Here is a 17,249-nt window from a genome sequence, read left to right as displayed (position 1 = left end):
AAAACAAAAAGAATGGGAAAATAATTTTGAGCTGTTCTCAGTAGTCATATTTTTAGTGGTAGGGTTACTATTGCTATTCTGAGACTATTGTATGAGTAATATAGAAGAAATCAATGAGAATTATACTGATGTCGTTGAGAGCCTGTATTTGCAACACGAATGAAAGGAGGTACAGATATAAGATTGATGAGATTGTTTTTAATCCATAATGCTTCATAAAGAAGACAATAAACACCCTTGTAGTATATTTAATGTTTAAAAATACATATTTTCTAGCTCCATTCTTTTATAAGAACTATAAACAATGATTAAAATGATTAGAAACAATGATCAGAAACAGTATTAGTGAAAATCATAGCACCCAAATTATGGCCAATTAAAACCATCTCCCACTTGAAAAAAAATGTCTCCTTGGAGAAATGTCTGATTCCAGGTTAGGGCAAGAAATATACAAGATGAGCCTGGAACATTTTGTCATATCAGAAAGGAAAGAAGCTATCAAAGACCATTAGGCTGGGCTTTCCTGGTGGCACAGTGGTTAAGAATCCACCTGCCAATGCAGGGACACAATTTCGAGCCCTGGTCCAGGAAGATCGCATATGCCGCGGAGCAACTAAGCCCATGCGCCACAACTACTGAGCCTGCGCTCTAGAGCCCACGAGCTACAACTACAGAAGCCTGCACACCTAGAGCCCGGGCTCCGCAACAAGAGAAGCCACCAAAATGAGAAGCCCGCGCACTACAACGATGAGTAGCCCCCACTCGCCGCAGCTAGAGAAAAGCCTATGAGCAGCAACAAAGACCCAATGCAGCCAAAAATAAATAAATAAAATAAAATAAATTTTTAAAAGACCATTAGGCTGTGTCAAAGGGTCTTGAGAGGCCACCTGAATAAGTTTCTCCTAGTCAGCCAATGAAGAGATGAACACCAATAAGGAGATGCTTAGCACTGCCATGGATTGAAATGCAGCAAATATGTTTACAAACTGAAAATTGGTAAATAAAGGGAAAATCTATGGTATTTTGCTGCCTTTTCTATGTGACTGTACAGTTTAATAGACAGTTCATGAGAGGAAATTTCTCTCCATAGAAATATTCTAATTTAATAAACAAGAAATGATCGAAGTACAGTATCACCATTTTGCAACCCCTGGTAAATTAATGAATCTAATCAATGATTATCATTGATTGTAGCATGAGTTGTAGCATCACAAAGGAATAGACAATTAGATACCATTTACCTCCTGATGGACCAGCTATGAATAGCCTTGGAAAAATCAAACCTGAATCTAACCAAACCTCTAGATTTATCTACCAAGCTATAGACACCACAGGGAGACAAGCAGCAAAATTCAGACTGCGGGAAACTCTAGAAGACAAAAGGCTCAGCTTCTTCAACAAGTAAACTTTAAAGAAGAAAAAGTAAGGGACCCTATAGATGAAAAGATACTTAAGAGACATACAAGCAAGAGCAATTATGGACCTTATTTGGATCCCAATTAGGCTTGGCGTGCACATCAGAGACAGATTTCTGTTTTGACCATGTTCCCTGGTCCAATTGAGATCACACTTCCCCATCCTAGGGGATCAGTGGAGCCTACTGGGGGGACATCCTGGAATGAGGTCCATGGCCAGTATTTGAGCATCCTGGCCCTTTAATCCACCATCACTTCCCCCACCACACCCTCCAGCCCCTCCCACTGCTCATGACATCAGTGCTGAATTCTGTGTCTGCTCTTTGGCCTTTATTCCATCCTGTTCTTCACTCCCCTGCTTACCAACTTCATTGTCCATTGTCCTCTTTTTGACTGCATCCATTCCTTCAGAGGTGATGCTCTACACTACCCGCCCACTAAGTCCTGGGCTCGCCACTGCACCCCTCATCCAGGTTCTCCCTCCAGCCATGCTGCCTTAAGTAAATGGCACTCCACTGCCCACTGACTTCGAATCTCCAAACTCCATATTTCACTCATCAGCTCTTTAGGCCCATCAGCGCCACCCAGACAGTAGTGCACATGCTCCCCTGACTGCACCCACCCACTTTCCACCCAGCCATCGTTCAGGGTCTCGCAGAATATCCGAGTGAGAGCTGTCTGCTTTGGCTGATAGGTGTTAGTCATGGGTCTCCAAGGGAGCCTCCTTCCAAGAAGTCTAACAGATAAAATCTCCACACTCCGCCTGTCAGGGTAGACCATGAGGCCTGGCCCATCAGAAGTCAGGAATGGGAGGGACAGTGGGTTCCCACTCACATTACAGAGGCCTGGACAGAGTTCTAACAGTTCCCCTGAGTTATTTCCCAATCCGGTTAGCTGTCTTGGTGGGGGTCAGAGCAGCGATATGGGCCTCTAACCCTTTGCAGGACTTGGGACAGAGGCTCTGGGGCTGGGATAGCAACTCAACTCAGGGGTATTAAGATCAGATGGGTCATCCGGCCCCAGAAGGGGAAGTGCACTTTAAGACTTAAAGAGCCTCTTCAGGGCTAACCAAAGAGACAGCCAGCCCCTGGCTAAAATAAGCAACTGTGAGGGCCAGATGCCTTGTACTCATGCTTTCTGTTTCTCACTTTTAAAGAGTAAAAGATGAAAAGTAGCTGAATAATTTATATTAGGAAATATGATAAGGCAGGCCAGAATGAAAGGAAATAAAAGTGAAGGCGTTCTTCTGGGAGAAAAACATGAATATAAACAAAGCAATAGAAAAATCAAGTCAGCTTTCAAAGCCAGCTGGGGTTGTTAGAAAGTTTGTTCTTGTCCTGGGTTCACACTCCTCCTCCTGCAATTATATTCCTCTTCACAGCTTCTTTTGAATGGTGTATAATCCTGACAATGCTGAAAAAAAGCATTTCTGTCCCCATTTTACTGATTAAGTCCCAAAGCTTGAGGAGGTCACGTGGCTCGCCTGTTGCCGCCCAACGAAATGGGAAGGAACCAGGATGTGAACCCAAGTCCGTCTGATTCTAAATCTTGTGCTCTTTATCCAACTCTCTGCTGCCTTGGGTCCAATGCCTACTTCTTTCTTCCCATGAGCGCCCTTCCCAGTTCCTAAAACATCGCTGGACTCCCCGCCTTTTCCCTGCTCCCAGACCCACGCTCTGCCGCCCACCAGCCCCAGTCGCTTCATCAGTCAGCGTGACATGGTTTCAAATCTCTGCATCAGTCTCTGCATCTTTCTTCCCTGAATATGTTCCAATTTGCCCGAATCCCCTTAAACATGTGAGGCCCAGAGGTGGACACCGATGTTCAGATCTGGACTGATGGGTTGACCAAAGCAAAGCCGGCAGGGATTTACCTCTCGCTTTGATGAGGAATCAAAGCTGACGGGAGCACAGCTCAGGATGGATTCATTAGCTCTGCTGACAGCCGTGGTACAGAGCTGGCCCGTAATGGGTGCTCACTCGGCTAAAGCTCCCCGGAGATTTGGACCCTGGCCTCTGCTAAGCCAGCTCTCCTCTTCCTACACTTGAGCAGTTTGTTGTTTTGAACCTCAATTCAGAATTTTCTCACTATTGATTTCAATTCCTTTCAACACACACCCACTGAACAAGGCACAAGGGCCGGTTGCCTGGGAGCCCAGTTAACAAGGCACTATTGATCTCCACGCAACTGTTTCCCAGCCTAGCAAGGCTCAGAGCCCCTCGGGGCACCCCTCTCCCCCTACATCACCCCTAAGGGGGGCCTGGGACACCCTGCCCTCTGTCCACCTCCCAGCCTTCCTCAAGAGCAGAGCCACACCTTGCAAACCGCCGGGCCTCTGGAGTAGTTTCTGAGTTGACCATCGTCACGCCGAGCCTGGTGCTTCTGTTAGTGAGTGAATAGTTGCCAAGAACATTTCAAGAGATGATTTACTCCTTCTCTGAGGGTTCTTTACACCAGAGCTCTCTGTTCCCGTCAGAGCCTGTGCCTCCCGTGGAAAACCTGTCACCATTTGTGATGTGAGAGAAGCCTGTTTGCCTGAAGGAAGAAACTGCATATATATTTTTCCACACAGGGAATAATGCCATGTTTTCTCACTTGCCCAGGGTATGTTCTCCTGGCCTGGTAATGGATGTGAAAGTACTGGGGGCATAAGCTGACCCAGGTCTGGATCCTGCCCAAGTGAGAGGTTCTCCATAGTTTGAGGTGCTGTTTCATGGTACCTATACCCTCTGGCCAGCTGACAGCGCCTGGGCTGAGTTATGGAATATTTAACTCTTTAAGACCAGGCAACCATAGTAAAAATTCTATTCCTTTCCAATTAATCAACACAAAGCTTGAGTTTTGGCTAAAATGACTTGAGACTTGGTTTGGTGTATAGCACGGCTACATATGGTGCCGTGTCAGAGCTCTAAGCTGGGAGCCAGAAGACCTCAGTCTGGGTTCAAGCTCTAGCACTAACTGACTATGTAACCTTGGGCAAATTGTTTCCACTCTCTGGGCCCCAGTTTCCTCATCTGCCACAGTAAGAGGATTAACACACAGGCTCCCCAAAGGCATTTCAGACTGTGACGTTATATAGTATTATGGGTTATAAGCATGGCTACAGAGCCAGAGTGCCTGGGTTTATACCCCAGCTCTGCCATTTACCAGCTGCATGACCTGAGGCAAGTTATTTAAGTTCTCTAAGCTTCAGTTTCCTCTTCTGTAAAATGGGTATAATGCCAGAACTTATAGGATTCTTACGGGGATGCAATGAGCACATAAAGAGCTCAGAACGGTGCCTGACACACAGTAAATTCCCAATAGCTGGTGGTGGTGTTCTTGTTGTTGCTTTTATTCCTAATTAGCAACCTGACCCTAGCCTCAACTATCAATAGTAAAATAAGCTGCTTTTGAGACAGTCAAGGACATGAAGGCTTTGTGCCTCCAAACGTTCCTCTGGCAGAGGTTATCTGCAGTTTGAGGTCCAGCACAGCACAAATGAGGGAGGCACCCATGTTCCCCCAGGAGCCCCAGAAGGGACAGGGACTTTGATTCAGAGTGGCTGTTTGGTCTTGATAGTTTGCACAAACACCTGAAACTCTTTTGTAAGCAGGACCCAGGAGAGCTCTCTTTCCTGGGGCACAGCCCACACTTCCAGCCCCTCTGAGTGACCCAGCAAGGGTGAGGGAGAGGCCAGGAGGCTCTGAGGCATTGACAGGGATGCCTTCCAGTCTGTGCCAGCGGGGCAGCTCCTGGGTGTGCGGCCCCTCCTTGCTCCCTGTCCCACCAGGCTCTCTGCCAGAAGGTGAGCCGTCTCCGGGAAGGGCTCTTCTTCCCCTGGGAAAAGCCCATCGAGATGTCAGTGAACAAAAGTGAAGAGCTGTCATGCTTCTGGCATTGCTGACCAACTGGACTTTGAACACGAAGGGAAGAAATTAAAATTCCTGATGGTCTTTTCGTGAGGCTTAGCACTGCTCACTGTGATGGTTCCACGACACGGCTTAGATGGCTTTACAGGCACTGCTTCTTTGCTCTTGCTAATTTACCTTGTGCCTAAAACAGCTTGAGGGGGGCACATAAATGGCAATGCTGTTTTCCCAGACTGAGATCTCAATGTATTGAGTAGCGAGACAAAAGTTGGAACTTTATTACTGAAAAGGCTGATACAGAAGGATATGGCGGAGGTACACGGCAAAGGACTTTCTCATACTGAAGCCCAGAAGTGAATGGACAGCAGCACTGGCCAACCACAGGCCCTCACACTGACGCCTGCCCTGGTTACGCTTCTTAGTCAGCTCACCCCGAGGAAGAAAGGGGCTGAGCTGCACGTGCCCATTCCCTTGTCCCAGACACACCTGTCAGGGAAGAAGCCAGGAGGGTTGTACTAACTTGTCCTCCACATGGAAGGGAACATCAAAAATGGGCAATAAAAACTGAAATGAGCATAGAAATTTCAAAAAAAAAAAACAATGGGGAATAAAAACTGAAATGAGCGTAGAAATTTCAAAATAAAACCCAATGGGGAATAAGAGTTTCCTCTAACGGCCTCTTACCTGCTTTGCCAAACCCTACCTAGCCTTCTACACTCAGCCCCTGAGTCTTCTTTTGTGACTTTGGTCCACGTCAGTGGCTTGCATTCCACTGAAGTGTTAAGATCTTCAAGGGCCAGAATAGCCTTCTTCATCTACACAGTGGCTCGGAGTGTAGGCTATGTGGCTCTGCATTTACTACCTGTGTGGCTTCGTACAAGTTACGTAACCTCTGTCTGCGGGCCTTCATTTCCTTTTCTGTAAATAGCGCAGTAATAGTGCCTACCGCATAGGGTGCTGTAAAGATTATTTGAGATAGTTGTTGGAACAGTGCCGGGGCTATAGTTTCGATGAGGATGGTGGTAGTGGTGATGGTGGTGGTGGTGATGCTCTGTGTTGCCAATATTTGGCAAAGGCTTATTTGTAGAATGGGATAAAATAGAACAAAAGGGACTGCTCTGCCCTGTCTCCTTCACTTGACCAGCCTGGCTCCCACAGGTTCTCTGGCAGCCTCCCGCCCCTCATCTGCCCCCTTCCCTGGTGGCAGGCCAGGCTAGGGCCCCAGGCCTCACAAGGACTCAAGTCTCCCAGGGAACAGCAGCCACAGCAAATAAAGATGAGGACATCTCAAAGGATATTTCCCTGACCTGCTGGTCCAGCTCCCCTGGACCAGAATATGTAACTCAAACAAAAGAAATGAGAGATGAGCCTTGAGATCCCTGCTGCCTATGAGTAATGACATGGGCCACGACGGAGACCTGGAACACCTATTCCCAGGTCCCAAAGTCTGCTCCCTGCTGGGAAGCCCCAGGCCCCAGAGTGGGATAGCTGAAAACCAATCTCCTCACTGAGCTCGAGAGATGGGGACCTCAGAGAGCCTCCTATGAAAACAGCTGTAGTGGCAGCACATTTTCCTGACGGAGCCCATGAAGTTGATTTCCACAATGGGAAAGCCAGTAACCTGCGGACCGAAGTTAAAACCCAGGCTGGCCTGGTCCAGCTCTAGCCCCAGCCCCAGACCAACCCAGCCTTGGACTTAGCCCAAGCCTGAGGCTTCTCAACCAGGCCCAGCACCAAACTCCCTCCCCACCAAGCTCAGGCAGACTCCTGGGCCTGAGGGGTGGGTTCGTACATCTGGGTATCATAAGCCCAGAATCACCAGATGATTAAACTTGCCTTTTATTGTGGCCCTGAGGGTTATAAACAAGCAGGACCAACATGTGGGTCATTCCTGATATTCCTGCTTCATTGCTTTTAAGGGCCCCTTGGTGGTAAAGAATTTCAAAGCTGCTAACTCCATAGTATATTAAAGTGGAATAAATTCCTCTGAATGGTCCTCAGGTGAGACCCAGTGCTTAGCAAATGCCTCTCGGCTTCCTCTTGAAGGACACAAGACTGACCTCTGGTGGTCTCTTAGACCAGCTGAAGCACAGCCTTTCCCCATGTGCATTTGTGAGACTCTTCCCTGTCTGACTCTGGCTCCCTCTCGCTCTCTCTCTCTCTCTCTCTCTCTCTTTCTCTGTTTTGGTCTTTCTCTCTTTCTGTGTATATCTGTATATATGTGTCTTTCTCTCTGTGTCTCCCTTTCTTCTCCCCATGAGGCTCCCAACCCCTTAGAAATGTAGGTGTAATAGGATTTTAGAATGAGACTCTTGCCTTAGTTTCAACGGAGGCAGCAATATGTGATAAAGCAAATAGGGAGGTACCAGATACCAAAATGAGTATAAAATTGAACTCCCCAAATATGCAAATTTACTAAGGAAATAGTCTCCAGAATTTGTTCCATAACCTTTTAGAGCCCCTTAGTCAGTTTCAAAAGAAGGTTGTCACTAACCTTTCCAGCTTCCTTTGCATTACATGCCCACTCTCACTGTGTTGTATTGCTGGCGAACTGCTCATCTCCGTGCCCCAGCAGGCTGGAGGATGTCAGACCTCTCTGCCTGGATTTATCCTGCCTTTTCTCCTTAGAATACCTTCCCCTGTCTAGCTTCTCATATTCCTTTTTATCCTTCAAAGCCAACCTCAAATGCCTGTCCTTCCTAAAGCCATCCCTGGTCCCCCAGGGATGAACCATCCTCTGGGCTCCCACCTAGGCTTTTACCATAGCTCTCAGCTCTTTGCACCTGGTATCCGAGAGGTGTGTGTGCACACCTGTCTCCCTTACCAGCCTCTGAGGTCCTTAGGGCATGGGCTATATCTGGGTCATGCCTGTCAGAGTGTATGTACATTGGTAAATGCTTGGTGAATGAGTTAGTGAGTGGATCCTATTGGCAGGGCTCTACATTCTTCTTTTTTTTTTTTTTTTTTTGCGGTACGCGGGCCTCTCACTGTTGTGGCCTCTCCCGTTGCGGAGCACAGGCTCCGGACGCTCAGGCTCAGCGGCCATGGCTCACGGGCCCAGCCGCTCCGCGGCATGTGGGATCTTCCTGGACCGGGGCACGAACCCGTGTCCCCTGCATCGGCAGGCGGACTCTCAACCACTGCGCCACCAGGGAAGCCCAGGGCTCTACATTCTTAAAGCAGAAGGATTGATGGCTCTTTAAAGATTCTCCTAAGGTTTTTGCTAAAGATGTGCAGGCTTTGCCTTTAATTTTTTAATTGATTTTTTAAGGTAATTGTAGAAACACATGCAATTATAGAAATAATACATAGAGATACCTTGTATACATTTCCCAGTTTCCCCCATGAGTAAAAAAACATTTTGTTGGGCTTCCCTGGTGGCGCAGTGGTTGAGAGTCTGCCTGCCGATGCAGGGGACACGGGTTCATGCCCCGGTTCAGGAGGATCCCACATGCCGCGGAGCGCCTGGGCCCGTGAGCCATGGCCACTGAGCCTGCGCGTCCGGGTCCGGAGCCTGTGCTCCGCAACGAGAGAGACCACAACGGTGAGAGGCCCGTGTACCGCAAAAAAAAAAAAAAAAAAAAAAAACAAACCAAAAAACCATTTTGTTTAGTTTTGCAAAATTATAGCATAATATCACAACTAGCATATTGATATTGATACAATTTACCCATCTTATTCCAATTTCCTCAGTTTTACTTGTACTCATTTGTGTGTGTGTACGTAAGTTCCATACAATTTTGTCACCTGTGTAGGACCATGCATCTGCCACCTCAGTCAAGACATTGAGCAGTTCCAACAACACAGGGATCCTTCATTTGCCCTTTTATAATCACACCCACCTCCCTCCCATGTCTCTTCCCTTCCCCCAGTCCTAACCTCTACAAACCAGAAATCTGTCCCCTCATTTCTAATTTTTTTTCATTTCAGGAATATTATACAAATGCAATCATACAATATGTAACATTTGGGGATTGGCTTTTTTTGCTCAGGAGAATTCCTTTGCAGATTTATCCAAGTTGTTGCATATATCAATGGTCTGTTCCTTTTACTGCTGAGCAGTATTCCATGATATGTATGAACTACAGTTTGCTTAACCATTCACCTGCTGAAAGACACCTGGGCTGATTCTAGTTTTTGGCTTTTACAAATAAAGCTCCTATAAATATTTGTGCACTATTGTGTGAACATAAGTCTTCATTTCTCTGGGATAAATCCCAAAAGTGCAATTGCTGGTGTGTATACTAGTTTTTATTCAAAAAAAAAAAAAAAACTGTCAAACTGTTTTCCAGAGTGGTTGTACCATTATTTTGGCATTATATATATTGTAGCCATTTTCTAATTGGACTGTTTGGTTTTCTACTGTAGAGTTTTGAGCATTCTTTATATACTCTAGGTACTAGTCCTTTGTCAGACATGTGGTTTGAAAATATGTTTTCCCGATCTATAGCTTTTTTTTTTTATCCTCTTCATATAGGCTTTCACAGAGAAAAACCTTATAATTTTAATGAGGTCTAATTTATCCATTTTCTTTTTTTCTTGTTTTAAAATTTATTTTCTATTTTATTTTATTGAAGTCTAATTGATATACAATATTATATAAGTTACAGGTGTAAAAAATAGTGATTCACAATGTTTAAAGGTTATACTCCATTCATAGCTAATTTGTCCATTTTCTTAATGTGCTTTTGGTTTCAAGTCTGAGAACTCTTTGCCTAGACAATCCCCGAGATTGTCTCCTATGTTTCTTTCTAAAAGCTTTATAGTTTTATCTCCTACAATTTTCCACTTTGAATTAATTTTTCTATAAAGTGTGAGACAGGTTGAGGGGTTTTTTGTTTTGCTTTGTTTTGTTTTTTGCCTATAGATGGCCAATTGCTCCAATACTATTTGTTGAAAAGGCTATTTAACTTTCATTTTAATCTAGGTTAAATCAAGGGTATTTGAGGTTTATAATTATTCCCCCCACACACAGGTGTAAACAGCATAGAGTTTGTCAATGGTCAACACAAGTATACATATTTATAGCTAGTTACTAACCATCTAAAATAGTGATATTAAACCTTTTTTCCAAAAAGAAATATTTGCAACACATGTCTTAGTTAAAGGTCTAATATCCATAATACATAAGGAACACTTAAAAATTGAGGACACAGGGGCCAAACACCTGAGAGACAAATGGGCAAAAATTCATGAACAGTTTGCTCCCAAAAAAAGATATTAAATGGTTCTGAAACTTATGAGAAGTCGTTCAACTCATAAAAAGAGAAATGCAAATTAAAACTACACTGAAATACCATTTATCATCTATCAAATTAGCAAACATTTTAAAACTTGGCACTACATCGTGTTGTCAAGGCTGAGGAGAAATAAACACTCTCATCCACTGCTGTTAGGAATGCAAAATTATGCAGCCTTATGGAGGGGAATTTGGCAGTATTTAATAAAAATATATATGCACTTACCTTTTGTTCCAGAAATCCACTTCTAGGAATTTACTCTGAAAATACACCTGCAACAATACAAAGTGATATACACACAAGTTTATTCATTGCAGCATTATTTGTAATTGCAAAATATTGGAAACAACTTAAATGTTCATACATAGATGTGCTGAATAAACTAAATTGTATCCACACAATGGAGTACTGTGCAGTGGTAAAAGACAATAGGGATGGTCTATGAAGTGATATGGAGTGACTTCCAGAACATATTTTGTAAGTAAAAAAGCAGACAGCAAAAGGATATATATAGTATTCTAAATTTTGTGTGAGAAGAGGAAATAAGAAATTTACACATAATTGCTTACTGAATAGCAAAAGGAAAGTGAGAAAAGACAAACCAGAAACTAATGAGAATTGTTACCTACAGGTATGGATGAGGACCAGGTGGATAAAGCAGTAATGCTTCAGTGAGAGTGAATTTTTATACAGTTTGGAGTTTCGAATCATGTTAATGTTTTTTTTTAATAAATTTATTTATTTATTTATTTATTTATTTATGGCTGGGTTGGGTCTTTGTTGCTGTGTGTGGGCTTTCTCTAGTTGTGGCGAGCAGGGGCTACTCTTCTTTGTGGTGCGTGGGCTTCTCATTGCAGTGGCTTCTCCTGTTGCAGAGCGGGCTCTAGGTGAGCGGATTCAGTAGTTGTGGCTCATGGGCTTAGTTGCTCCACGGCATGTGGGATCTTCCTGGACCAGGGATCAAACCCATGTCCCCTGCATTGGCAGGCAGATTCTTAACCACTGCGCCACCAGGGAAATCCCATGTTAATGTTTTAAAGACTTTCTTTTAACAAAATAAGTCAAATCAATATGGACGTCAGTCTGAAAACTCTAAAGTTGAATATAAGCAGAAACAAAAATGAATCTAACCATAATTTAAAAGAGTAACATAACCATAGTGAAGGAGAAAAAAACAAGATAACAAATCCAAGTGAGTTTTAAGCACAGTGCTTTGACTATGTACCTTCAATATAAAGGCAAAAAAAACCCTGTAAATAAATAATTCTACTATAGGCTTTGTTCTTGCGGTATGGGTTAGCAATTCTGAAACCACTTTCTGTGAAAAATTGGATTGAGCAAAGGAACAAATAGATTGAAATGGTGGGAGCCAGGTGTCTCACTGTGAGAGACAGTTGTTACAAACATGGTATGGGAGTTTAGGATGAACCCTGTCGTGTAGAATTGGAGTTAGAGGTAGGGAATAGAGAGACAGATAGCTGTTTGTTGTTGGTGGTGGTGGGGGCGTGTTTTCTACATCTGTACACTGAAAGGGCCTAGAAGCAATGATATGCCAGTAACAATGAACACACCTATTGCCCAAATCTTCTAAAAATTATGTCTTATAATAACATACCGAATCAGGTTTCCTTGGAGAAATAGCTGATTCTAAGGTTGAGACAAGAGGACCTAGAATATCTTGTCACAGAAAGTAAAGAAGTGCACAAAAGGGCTTCCCTGGTGGCGCAGTGGTTGAGAGTCTGCCTGCCGATGCAGGGGACGCGGGTTTGTGCCCCGGTCCGGGAAGATCCCACATGCCGCGGAGCGGCTGGGCCCATGAGCCATGGCCGCTGGGCCTGCGTGTCCGGAGCCTGTGCTCCACAATGGGAGACACCACAACTGTGAGAGGCCCGCGTACCGCAAAAAAAAAAAAAAAAAAAAAAAAAAAAAAAAAAAAAGAAGTGCACAAAAAATTATAGAAGCATATCAAAAAATATAGGAACCAACTTGAGGGGGCTCCCACTAGCCAAATCTGGGTCAATGTGAGTATTAAAATAAATACTGAGGGCTTCCCTGGTGGCGCAGTGGTTGAGAGTCTGCCTGCCGATGCAGGGGACACGGGTTCGTGCCCCTATCCCGGAAGATCCCACATGCCGCGGAGCGGCTGGGCCCGCGAGCCATGGCCGCGGAGCCTGTGTGTCCGGAGCCTGTGCTCCGCAACGGGAGAGGCCACAGCAGTGAGAGGCCCGCGTACAGCAAAAATAAATAAATAAATAAATAAATAAATAAATAAATAAATAAATAAATAAATAAATACTGATAGAAATGACTTATAACCCATTGAATAAAATAAGATCTCTAAGTGTATAGAAATACAATTAAATATGTGACTAAATAAATGGGAGATAAAAGAAAGAGCTCTTTTATAAAATTATGCCAACTAATTAATGTAGAAGAAATGATGGAGTTAGAAAAATCTCCATTTTGCAATCATTATAATAATAATAGATTCAACTAGGAATTATCAATGGATGCTAAGATAGTTTGATAAAGAACAGGATATTTACATAGTTTTTTTAAAACATCTTTACTGGAGTACAATTGCTTTACAAAGGTGCATTAGTTTCTGCTTTAAAACAAAGTAAATCAGTTATACATAAACATATGTTCCCATATCTCTTCCCTCTTGCATCTCATTCCCTCCCACCCTCCCTATCCCACCCTTCTAGGTGGTCACAAAGCACTGAGCTGATCTCCCTGTGCTATGTGGCTGCTTCCCACTAGCTACCTATTTTACGTTTGGTAGTGTATATATTTCCATGCCACTCTCTCACTTTGTCACAGCTTACCCTTCCCCCTCCCCATATCCTCAACTCCATTCTCTAGGAGGCCTGTGTCTTTATTCCCGTCTTGCCCCTAGGTTCTTCATGGTCTTTTTTTTTCTTCAGATTCCATATATATGTGTTAGCATACGGTATTTGTTTTTCTCTTTCTGACTTACTTCATTATGTATGACAGACTCTAGGTCCATCCACCTCACCACAAATAACTCAATTTCATTTCTTTTTATGGCTGAGTAATATTCCATTGTATATATGTGACACAACTTCTTTATCCATTCATCCTGTTGATGGACACTTAGGTTGCTTCCATGTCCTGGCTATTGTAAACAGAGATGCAATGAACATTTTGGTACATGACTCTCTTTGAATTATGGTTTTCTCAGGGTATATGCCCAGTAGGGGGATTGCTGGGTCATATGGTAGTTCTATTTTTAGTTTTTTAAGGAACCTCCATACTGTTCTCCATAGTGGCTGTATCAATTTACATTCCCACCAAAAGTGCAAGAGGGTTCCCTTATCTCCACACCCTCTCCAGCATTTATAGTTTGTAGATTTTTTGACGATGGCCATTCTGACCGGTGTGAGATGATATCTCATTGTAGTTTTGATTTGCATTTCTCTAATGATTAATGATGTTGAGCATTCTTTCATGTGTTTGTTGGCAATCTGTACATCTCTTTGGAGAAATGTTTATTTAGGTCTTCTGCACATTTTTGGATTGGGTTGTTTGTTTTTTTGATATTGAGCTGCATGAGCTGCTTGTATATTTTGGAGATTAATCCTTTGTCAGTTGCTTCATTTGCAAATATTTTCTCCTATTCTAAGGGTTGTCTTTTTGTCTTGTTTATGGTTTCCTTTGCTGTGCAAAAGCTTTGAAGTTTCATTAGTTCCCATTTGTTTATTTTTGTTTTTATTTCCATTTCTCTAGGAGGTGGGTCAGAAAAGATCTTGCTGTGATTTATGTCATAGAGTGTTCTGCCTATGCTTTCCTCTAAGAGTTTGATAGTGTCTGGCCATATATTTAGGTCTTTAAAGTTTATTTTTGAGTTTATTTTTCTGTATGGTGTTAGGGAGTGTTCTAATTTCATACTTTTACATGTCCCTGTCTAGTTTTCCCATCACCACTTATTGAAGAGACTGTCTTTTCTCCACTGTATATTCTTGCCTCCTTTATCAAAGATAAGGTGACCATATGTGCGTGAGTTTATCTCTGGGCTTTCCATCCTGTTCCATTGATCTATATTTCTGTTTCTTTGCCAGTACCATACTGTCTTGATTACTGTAGCTTTGTAGTATAGTCTGAAGTCAGGGATCCTGATTCCTCCAGCTCCATTTTTCGTTCTCAAGATTGCTTTGGCTATTCAGGGTCTTTTGTGTTTCCATACAAATTGTGAAATTTTTTTTTCTAGTTCTGTAAAAAATGCCAGTGGTAGTTTGATAGGGATTGCATTGAATCTGTAGATTGCTTTGGGTAGTAGAGTCATTTTCACAATGTTGATTCTTCCAATCCAAGTACATGGTATATCTCTCCATCTATTTCTATCATCTTTAATTTCTTTCATCAGTGTCTTATAATTTTCTGCATACAGGTCTTTTGTCTCCTTAGGTAGGTTTATTCCTAGATATTTTATTCTTTTTGTTGCAATGGTAAATGGGAGTGTTTCCTTAATTTCTCTTTCAGATTTTTCATCATTAGTGTATAGGAATGCAAGAGATTTCTGTGCATTAATTTTGTATCCTGCTACTTTACCAAATTCATTGATTAGCTCTAGTAGTTTTCTGGTAGCATCTTTTGGATTCTCTATGTATAGTATCATGTCATCTGCAAATAGTGACAGCTTTACTTCTTTTCTGATTTGGATTCCTTTTATTTCTTTTTATTCTGATAGCTGTGGCTAAAACTTCCAAAACTATGCTGAATAATAATGGTGAGGGTGGACAACCTTATGTTGTTCTTGATCTTAGAGGAAATGGTTTCAGTTTTTCACCATTGAGAACGATGTTGGCTGTGGGTTTGTCATATATGGCCTTTATTATGTTGAGGAAAGTTCCCTCTATGCCTACTTTCTGGAGGGTTTTTATTATAAATGGGTGATGAATTTTGTCAAAAGCTTTCTCTGCATCTATTGAGATGATTATATGGTTTTTCTCCTTCAATTTGTTAATACGGTGTATCACATTGATTTGCATATATTGAAGAATCCTTGCATTCCTGGGATAAACCATACTTGATCATGGTGTATGATTCTGTTAATTTGCTGTTGGATTCTGTTTGCTAGTATTTTGTTGAGGATTTTTGCATCTATGTTCATCAGTGATATTCACCTGTATTTTTCTTTCTTTGTGACATCTTTGTCTGGTTTTGGTATCAGGGTGACGGTGGCCTCGTAGAATGAGTTTGGGAGTGTTCCTCCCTCTGCTGTATTTTGGAAGATTTTAAGAAAGATAGGTGTTAGCTCTTCTCTAAATGTTTGATAGAATTCGCCTGTGAAGCCATCTGGTCCTGGGCTTTTGTTTGTTGGAAGATTTTTAATCACAGTTTCAATTTCAGTGCTTGTGATTGGTCTGTTCATATTTTCTATTGCTTCCTGGTTCAGTCTCAGAACGTTGTGCATTTCTAAGAATTTGTCCATTTCTTCCAGGTTGTCCATTTTATTGGCATAGAGTTGCTTGTAGTAATCTCTCATGATCCTTTGTATTTCTGCAATGTTGGTTGTTACTTCTCCTTTTTCATTTCTAATTCTATTGATTTGAGTCTTCTCCTTTTTTTCTTGATGAGTCTGCCTAATGGTTTATCAATTTTGTTTATCTTCTCAAAGAACCAGCTTTTAGTTTTATTGATCTTTGCTATCATTTCCTTCATTTCTTTTTCATTTATTTCTGATATGATCTTTATGATTTCTCTCCTTCTGCTAACTTTGGGATATTTTTGTTCTTCTTTCTCTAATTGCTTTAGGTGTAAGGTTAGGTTGTTTATTTCAGATGTTTCTTGTTTCTTGAGGTAGGGTTGTTTTGCTATAAACTTCCCTCTTAGAACTGCTTTTGCTGAATCCCATAGGTTTTGGATCATCGTGTTTTCATTGTCATTTGTCTCTAGGTATTTTGTGATTTCCTCTTTGATTTCTTCAGTGATCTCTTGGTTATTAAGTAGTGTATTGTTAGCCTCCATGTGTTTGTATTCTTTACAAATTTTTTCCTGTAATTGATATCTAGTCTCATAGTGTTGGGGTTGGAAAAGATACTTGATGCAATTTCAATTTTCTTAAATTTACCAAGGCTTGATTTGTGACCCAAGGTATGATCTATCCTGGAGAATGTTCCATGAGCACTTGAGAAGAATGTGTATTCTGTTGTTTTTGGATGGATTGTCCTATAAATATCAATTAAGTCCATCTTGTTTAATGTATCATTTAAAGCTTGTGTTTCCTTATTTATTTTCATTTTGGATGATCTGTCCATTGGTGAAAGTGGGGTGTTAAAGTCCCCTACTATGATTGTGTTGCTGTCGATTTCCCCTTTTATGGTTGTTAGTATTTGCCTCATGTATTGAGGTGCTTCTATGTTGGGTGCATAATATTTACAATTGTTATATCTTCTTCTTGGATCGATCCCTTGATCATTATGTAGTGTCCTTCCTTGTCTCTTGTAATAGTGTTTATTTAAGTCTGATATGAGAATTGCTACTCCGGCTTTTTTTGATTTCCATTTGCATGGAATATCTTTTTCCATCCCCTCACTTTCGGTCTGTATGTGTCCCTAGGGCTGAAGTGGGTCTCTTGTAGACAGCATTTATATGGGTCTTGTTTTTGTATCCATTCAGCCAGTCTATGCCTTTTGGTTGGAGCATTTAATCCATTTACATTTAAGGCAATTATCGATATATATGTTCCTATTACCATTTTCTTAATTGTTTTGGGTTTG

The sequence above is a fragment of the Mesoplodon densirostris genome, chromosome 7 (assembly GCF_025265405.1).
Source record: "Mesoplodon densirostris isolate mMesDen1 chromosome 7, mMesDen1 primary haplotype, whole genome shotgun sequence".
NCBI lineage: Eukaryota > Metazoa > Chordata > Mammalia > Artiodactyla > Ziphiidae > Mesoplodon > Mesoplodon densirostris.
Note: the sequence above shows the minus strand (reverse complement) of the source record.